This window comes from Schistocerca nitens, chromosome 4, assembly GCF_023898315.1.
Source record: "Schistocerca nitens isolate TAMUIC-IGC-003100 chromosome 4, iqSchNite1.1, whole genome shotgun sequence".
NCBI classification, from domain to species: Eukaryota; Metazoa; Arthropoda; class Insecta; order Orthoptera; family Acrididae; genus Schistocerca; species Schistocerca nitens.
In genome coordinates this window covers 40,400,267-40,407,052 of record NC_064617.1, presented here as the reverse complement: position 1 = coordinate 40,407,052, position 6,786 = coordinate 40,400,267, and the positions used below count along the sequence as shown (strand labels likewise).

Below are 6,786 nucleotides of genomic sequence, written 5' to 3'. Positions count from 1 at the left end.
ACTCACTCACACTCTGTTTTTATCTCTGTCTCTCTCTCTTTTAATTCAAAAGTAACGTTTCCGAGAATGGGAACGTGACACAGCTAAATTCATAAAGCACTTGGAAAGTAAAATATTTCAATACAATCACTGATAGAAAATGAGTCTCATTTCAAACAGAAGACATTTAATGTTTCCTATTAATGAAAGGAAAAATATAAGTGCTGTCCCTGTAATATAGAAGACAACTATCTTCATAAAGAAAGCATACAAGCATTAAACATTTACAGATGTAACATGCCATACTTTTTAAAAAAAATACAGTTATTGTTGATCAGCAGTAAATGACTAACACGTTCCAGATTTAATTGACTGTGGTGACTTGTTAGTAACTTGCCAGATTTACTAAAGCATCTTTCACTAGGTGCGCTTGTTGCTGCGATACATAAAATAAATCTTGCAACTGCAGTCAGGCCTGGCAGATTTCATGTCTGCTCCACCAGTTTAAGATATCACCATCATCTCCGGCGTGCATTAAAATGTAGATATCTATTTCATCTGCTGTGGATGATCTGTTGTTCCTCCATTCCTTGAAACGATCTCTCTTTCTGGGTGGTGATGACACAGTACTTGAAGGATCTATGAAAATAAACAAAAGAGACAAGTAATACCAAACTGATGTGGAAATCACTGAAATGTTCCCATAAAAACAAGGTGTTTTACATTAATGAAATATTATGCAGATTATAACATTCCCATTTCTCAATAATACACTATCCATGAACTCTGCAAAAATGATTATGTTGATGATTGCATGTTGTACCTTGTAAGTAGCACACATTGCTAAGAATGTCCTGCTTTTCATTTATTTCAAGCATATTAAGACCACAGAAAGATGGCCAAAGAAACGTAGCTATTTTACGTCTGGAAGTGATCACAATCTTCTCACAAACAAAAGTCAAGGCTCAATTTTTAATTCTTTGTACCTCCTGTTAAAAAATATGTATCTGTTAGTACACATCAATTACACTAGTTAATTATAAATCTATCGCATATCGTAATGAAACAGTTCTTTTAACTACAGTACTCACTCACCTGACAGTCAGTGTCATTGACACTGCAAATTTGTTGCAGTTTGTGAAACCAAAGCACAACTAACCGGATTGTTGTTTTTTTTCACCTTCTAATTCAATTGTGGCCTCTTTAAATGGTCTCAGAAAATGTGCAATTTTTCCTGCAAGCTCATTATCATATCCTTGCAATCTGTCAGTGGAGTCCTTTTCCATCAGCAAAGCTGCAGCTTCATTATACTGAATGTGTAAGGATTCCAACATAGTGTGCGAGGTGTTCCAGGATGTGCACACCTCTTGTTTCAATGATGATTTCAAAGACGAGCAGAGACCACTTTTCTTAATGCACCTTACAATGCATTTTGCAGTATTTATTGTTGATGCGATGTTCAGGGCATGATTTAACAAGAAGCTATCTTCATGGAAAGTATGGGTAAGTGCTGTATTTATACAATGAGTAGCACAAGCAGTCCTTTCCTGATTTTCCAAAGCCTCTGTTACATTGGCACCCTGGTTGGAGACACAAACAAAACTGTTCAACATGTCTGGTGAAACGTTCCAATCAGCCATCCTCTCTTCATTTTGTCTTATAATATTTATTTCCCTCCTCTTAACATCTGGGAATTTTGTTGTAAATATAACATCGTTCACAAGAGACCAATCTGTGTTAATGTAATGTGTTGTAAGCATCAAATAGTGCACCTGATTATGCAAATCAATCCACACGTTGTCGGCAGCATGTGTTTTATTAATAACTTCCACTATAACAGAAGGCATTATGCTGTTTCGTATTTCATCAGCTTGTTCTTTGACATGTCTGCTTATAGTAGAGGGATGTGACATGACATCTCCCACATTATCTTCTCCATAATGTGCACCTAGATGTATTAATTCTTGGCCTAGTTCTCAGAAACCTTCACTGGAAACAGTATTACAGGAAAGTGTGTTGCAATGGGTGCTAAAGATATCAGACCTTTTAATGCTATTTTTTATTACTGCTGGTGCTGGTATCCTTGAAGGAGCTGCATCTTTGTGAGGTTTTTTGCAACTGTGTTTCTTTAAACGAGTGGTTCCCGACTGTAAACACAATAATGTGGAGCAGTTTATGCACGATATGTACCCAGTAGACAAACTGTTTTGTCTACAACAAACAGAAATGTACTCCATACTTAGCTTTTTAGACCTTCCCATGTCTTCAATGTGTAAATATTGGTTTCAATCTTACGTCTTACTCCAGTGGTTTCCTTGCACTGCATGATTACAGAGAGAGAGACACCACAAATGAGAAGTTCATACTGGCTGCAGTCTCACAGGGATATTGACACGTGTAATGTGTTTGAAGTTACATGCTACATATTCGGTCACAGCATCTATGATTGGTCACTAGAACTAGTGCAGGCAGTCTATCCAGTTAGGGTGTGCTGGCCCCGTCTCTTTTGTGCTAGTAGTTCTGAGTGATGTGGCTGGTCACCACCTGTTATTGTCCCACAGTGAACTGATGAGTGATTTGAAGCAGTATGGTTTATCTATCTTTAGATACAATTCACAATGACCTACAGTAACCTGATTAGTAAACATATTTTCGCCCATGCCACCTGATACTGGTAGCAGTGGCAGCATTTTCTGAATCAAGCTGCTCATAGTAAACTCATGATTGTGGCACATAATAAGCCCATTGCCTGCACAATTTTAAAGATGGAGTGTTCCGTATGTCAGTACCTGCCATGTGGTGGCAGCCGAATGTGCTGATTTCCATATTGTGCACTTGTGATAGATGAAGTCCGATTTCAGCCCAGTCGCGTGACTTCCTGGTCTCTTCCCTTCTACCACTGCGATGAGAGTACACCTCCACAAGACACAGAAACTACTGTAATTTAGTTGCTCAAGAGATAAAATACATATTTGTTGAGTTTTGGTGTGAAGTAAATAATATTTAATTTGAGAATTATAGACTCTGAAGACACATTTAGCAATGATATTTGTACGTTCAGTATTTTTTTGATATCTAATGAGACAGTCTCATGAGAAATGTTACTTGTGAGACTGAAGGTTTACTTTTGTGTTTTGGAGGCCCATTTCTAGCTCCTATTACCAGCTAAACTTCTTTTGTTGGCTGAAACTTTAATAATAAAAATTGGGGGTTTAAAAATTCCTCCTCTTAATACTTGTTTATGCTTCACATATCTTTTCGGATGCTTTAGTTATCTGATGCTTTTGTCTTCACACAGATGCTGTTTACAATGAATCCATGCCAGCATCCAATTGTTATACTGACAGATGTTAAATACAGTGACTTGAAAATAATAGTTGATTTTATGTACTATGGCGAAGTCAACATCTCACATGAACAGTTGCCAGCAATTTTGAAGGTGAGTGTCTTTATTTAATGTTTATTTAATAAGAAGATTAAAACTAGAAAATCAAATATCTCATGTTCATATGTTCATGTCTTGTTTAGCCAAGTGATTCTAAGTGTTTAACAAATTGCACACAGTAGATATATTGATTGTTTATGATAGTTACCATTACCTTGGCCTTGCGGAAGGGGGGGCGGAGGTGGGGGGGGGGGGGGGGGAGGTTGATATGAGTAATGGGACAACACAGGATAATTCATTCATTTTCCACATTTCCATCTTTGATTGTCTTGTATACTTCTCAATACAGTGGCAAAATGTCCAATTTAGTCTTTGTCTCATCTTTCCCTATTTAGGCCAAATTTTTAGCTTTTGCAGAAAAGCAGCTTGGTAAACTGTGACTTCTGACTTTCCCTATTTAGGTCAAATTTTAGCTTTTGCAGAAAAGCAGCTTGGTAAACTGTGACTTCTGACTTGAAAATAATAATAAATTCAACATGAATCTTGCCGAACGTTGTTGAAATGTGCGCCACAACGGAGTAACATCTCGCCAACTGAAAGAGCTGCTCTCCGCAGCCTGAGAGAAGATACTAGCATAGTCGTACTGCCTGCGGATAAGGGTAACGCCACAGTTCTTCTGACAAGAGAAGCCTACAATGAGAAGATATATTGTCAGCTAAATGATTCTACATACCGTAGCCTACAGTCTTCTGGCGGTACATAGATGATACTTTTGCTGTATGGCCTCATGGCAGACGGTAAAGTGCCCTCTTTTTCAATCTCCATCCAGTTCCTGTTTCTAGACGTGCTAGTACGCCGTAAAAATGATGGGTCATTAGGACATTCTGTGTACAGGAAACTGACTCACACAGATCTCTATCTCCAGGCGTCAAGCTGCCATCACCCAGCACAAACAGCCGGTGTTCTCAGTACCTTAATACATCGAGCGCATATAATATCAGATGATGAAAACCTCCACGCAGAATTAGAACACTTGGAGAAGGTTTTCAAAGAGAATGGCTACACTTCTCGCCAAATAAGGAAGGCTATGCGCAACTATCATAACAAGAAGCAACACACTGAGGACGCAGATGATGACTTTAAATCAACTGCATTCCTTCCATACGCTGGGAATGTGTCGTCAAAAATAGGCCGATTACTGAAGAAAAATAAAATCAAGGTTATCTTCCGTCCACCAGCAAAGAAACGGGCCCTGGTTGGATCCGTTAAAGACGATTTACAACTGAAGAAAGCAGGCGTCTACAAAATTCCCTGTGAATGTGGCTCTGCATATATTGGCCAGATGACAAGAACTGTCCATGAACGATGTATAGAACATGAAAGATACACCCATCTGCGGCAACCGTCAAAATCGGCAGTAGCAGAGCACTGTATTTCATTGGGATATTCAATGGAATACAATGGAACAAAAATTTTATCCCCGGTTTCCGGTTTTTGGGATTCTTTAATCAAGGAATCAGTGGAAATACATCTTGCCAATAATCTTATAAATCGTGACAACGCTTTCAGCTGGATAAAAATTGGAATCCTGTTATTAAAATTATACAATCACAGCGGAATCGACAGTGTCATTCGATACTCAATGACTAGATGAACCATTATTTTCACCACCGAGGGCAGCACGTACAACTCAGCTACGCTGCGCATGTCAAAACCTGATGCATGCGCTGTAGGATGCCAGCACATTTCACATGCGCGAGATTCGGCATAAATACCGTGACTGCACCTGGGCTCTTCAGTAGTTGTGTACTCACCTGATGATGGCCGGACGTCTCTGGGCCAAAGTATCGTGGCAGAATGTCGATGGGATCTAGCTGCATACCTGGAAATTATTAGAAGAAGCTTGGTAAACTGTTTTGTTACAATATCGTGGGTGATGCCTTTTGTTAAGAAAATATTTGTTCTTTCTTGAGCAAAACTATCAGTGTGCAGGTAAAGTTCTACATAAATATTTAGGAAGTCGCTGTACTATATGAAATTGTTGCTGAAGCCATGTAATGTGATGACCTATTGCAAGTGGAATAGGAGTAAAATGATATCCCAAGGCAGCTTTCCCATTTGACATCATAGAACCTGGGGAAACCAATAACAAGCATTAACTAACATCCACCCCCCACCCCCCTCACTAGGTCACCAGCATGTGTAGCCAGTCCACGTGGTGGGGGCCCCCTGACAACACAGGGATCACACTACTGATACCTGAGCTGTTGCCTCCCAATTTATGATAAGGACTGCTTGCTTGTCATCCTGGAGCATCAGAACGCCTGGCAATGTCCACCATTCCAGATGGTCCTTGTTGTGGGTGGGTGGCAACCATGGGGCAAGCCCCTGGTCATAATGGGTAGTATCGGGTGGGATGCTTGGGGCATTAAGGGTATAAAGCTGCAAAAATCTGGCCGTTTCTAAACGGCCATCTCTTCAAGTGTTAAAGGATCATTGAACGCTCCTTTGTGGGTACCTGCAGCCTGCCTTTCTGGGGCAACATCCTGGGAGGATGGCCAGGCTCACAGTCTTAGGTTGAAACACTTTCTCTGCAAACTGGTCTGCACAAGTATATTGACTGCCACAAAGCAGTTGCTTTTTGTGGAGAATATTTAGGACAAGTTTCATGTAGTGGATCTTTCAGTAAGGTACGGTCATGCTCCATGCTGATCAAAGCTGCTTCTGCCACCCAATATGCAGCTCTTTGAGCTTGTGATCATCTTGATGTCCTGTTGTCCATTACTTGTCACCAGTGTTTGAATAGGGTACAGTGTGTGATTTCTCATAAGGAAACTGCAATCTGATGAACTCTGGACTAGTCTGGAACAACACAGTGTTCATTTTGGTTGACATGCACAGAAGAGCCTTAAAGACAAACATACTGATACAAGGACCTTGACTTGATTTTGATTTGATTTTATCAGGCAAGCAAAAACATTGGTCAAGCCCACTGCTGCCCGCATCTAAACAGAATTTATTGTGCGGTATCACTCCCTGTGTGTCTAGTAAAGCCAACTGATGCCCCTCAACAGGGCAAGGAGATCCTTTACCAGTGCTTTGCTAGATACAAATTCTTCAGGTCTGTTTGATCCAAATAATCTGTGGCTTTTAATCTCCAGTGCCTCGCATTCGAAGATCAAATGTGATGCAGTTTCCTTGCCCACACCACATGTCCTACATTTGGGGTCTTCTTCTATTATCCCCATTGTATGTAGGCATTTATTTTATATTCTCATGGACTTTCAATAATCAAACCTTGAGTTTCATTTCTCTCCTGTTGAAGCCCAGGATTGAGAGACTTCTCTAAGAAAATGGCTTCGGTATCAATACCCTGCCATGTTTTTGGTTTTTTGTCTTAGCTCAATATTCTACATGCTGTC

General features: G+C 40.0%; 1 long non-coding RNA gene across 1 annotated transcript; it reads right to left on the bottom strand.

Annotated features, from left to right (window-relative positions):
• Positions 1 to 375: 375 nt before the first annotated feature.
• On the bottom strand, positions 376 to 5,214 carry LOC126253234 (uncharacterized). Its single transcript, XR_007545924.1, has 3 exons — positions 5,179 to 5,214; positions 803 to 968; positions 376 to 618 (listed from the first exon to the last, which is right to left on the bottom strand). It is a non-coding gene; the product is annotated as an uncharacterized LOC126253234 (long non-coding RNA).
• Positions 5,215 to 6,786: the final 1,572 nt, after the last annotated feature.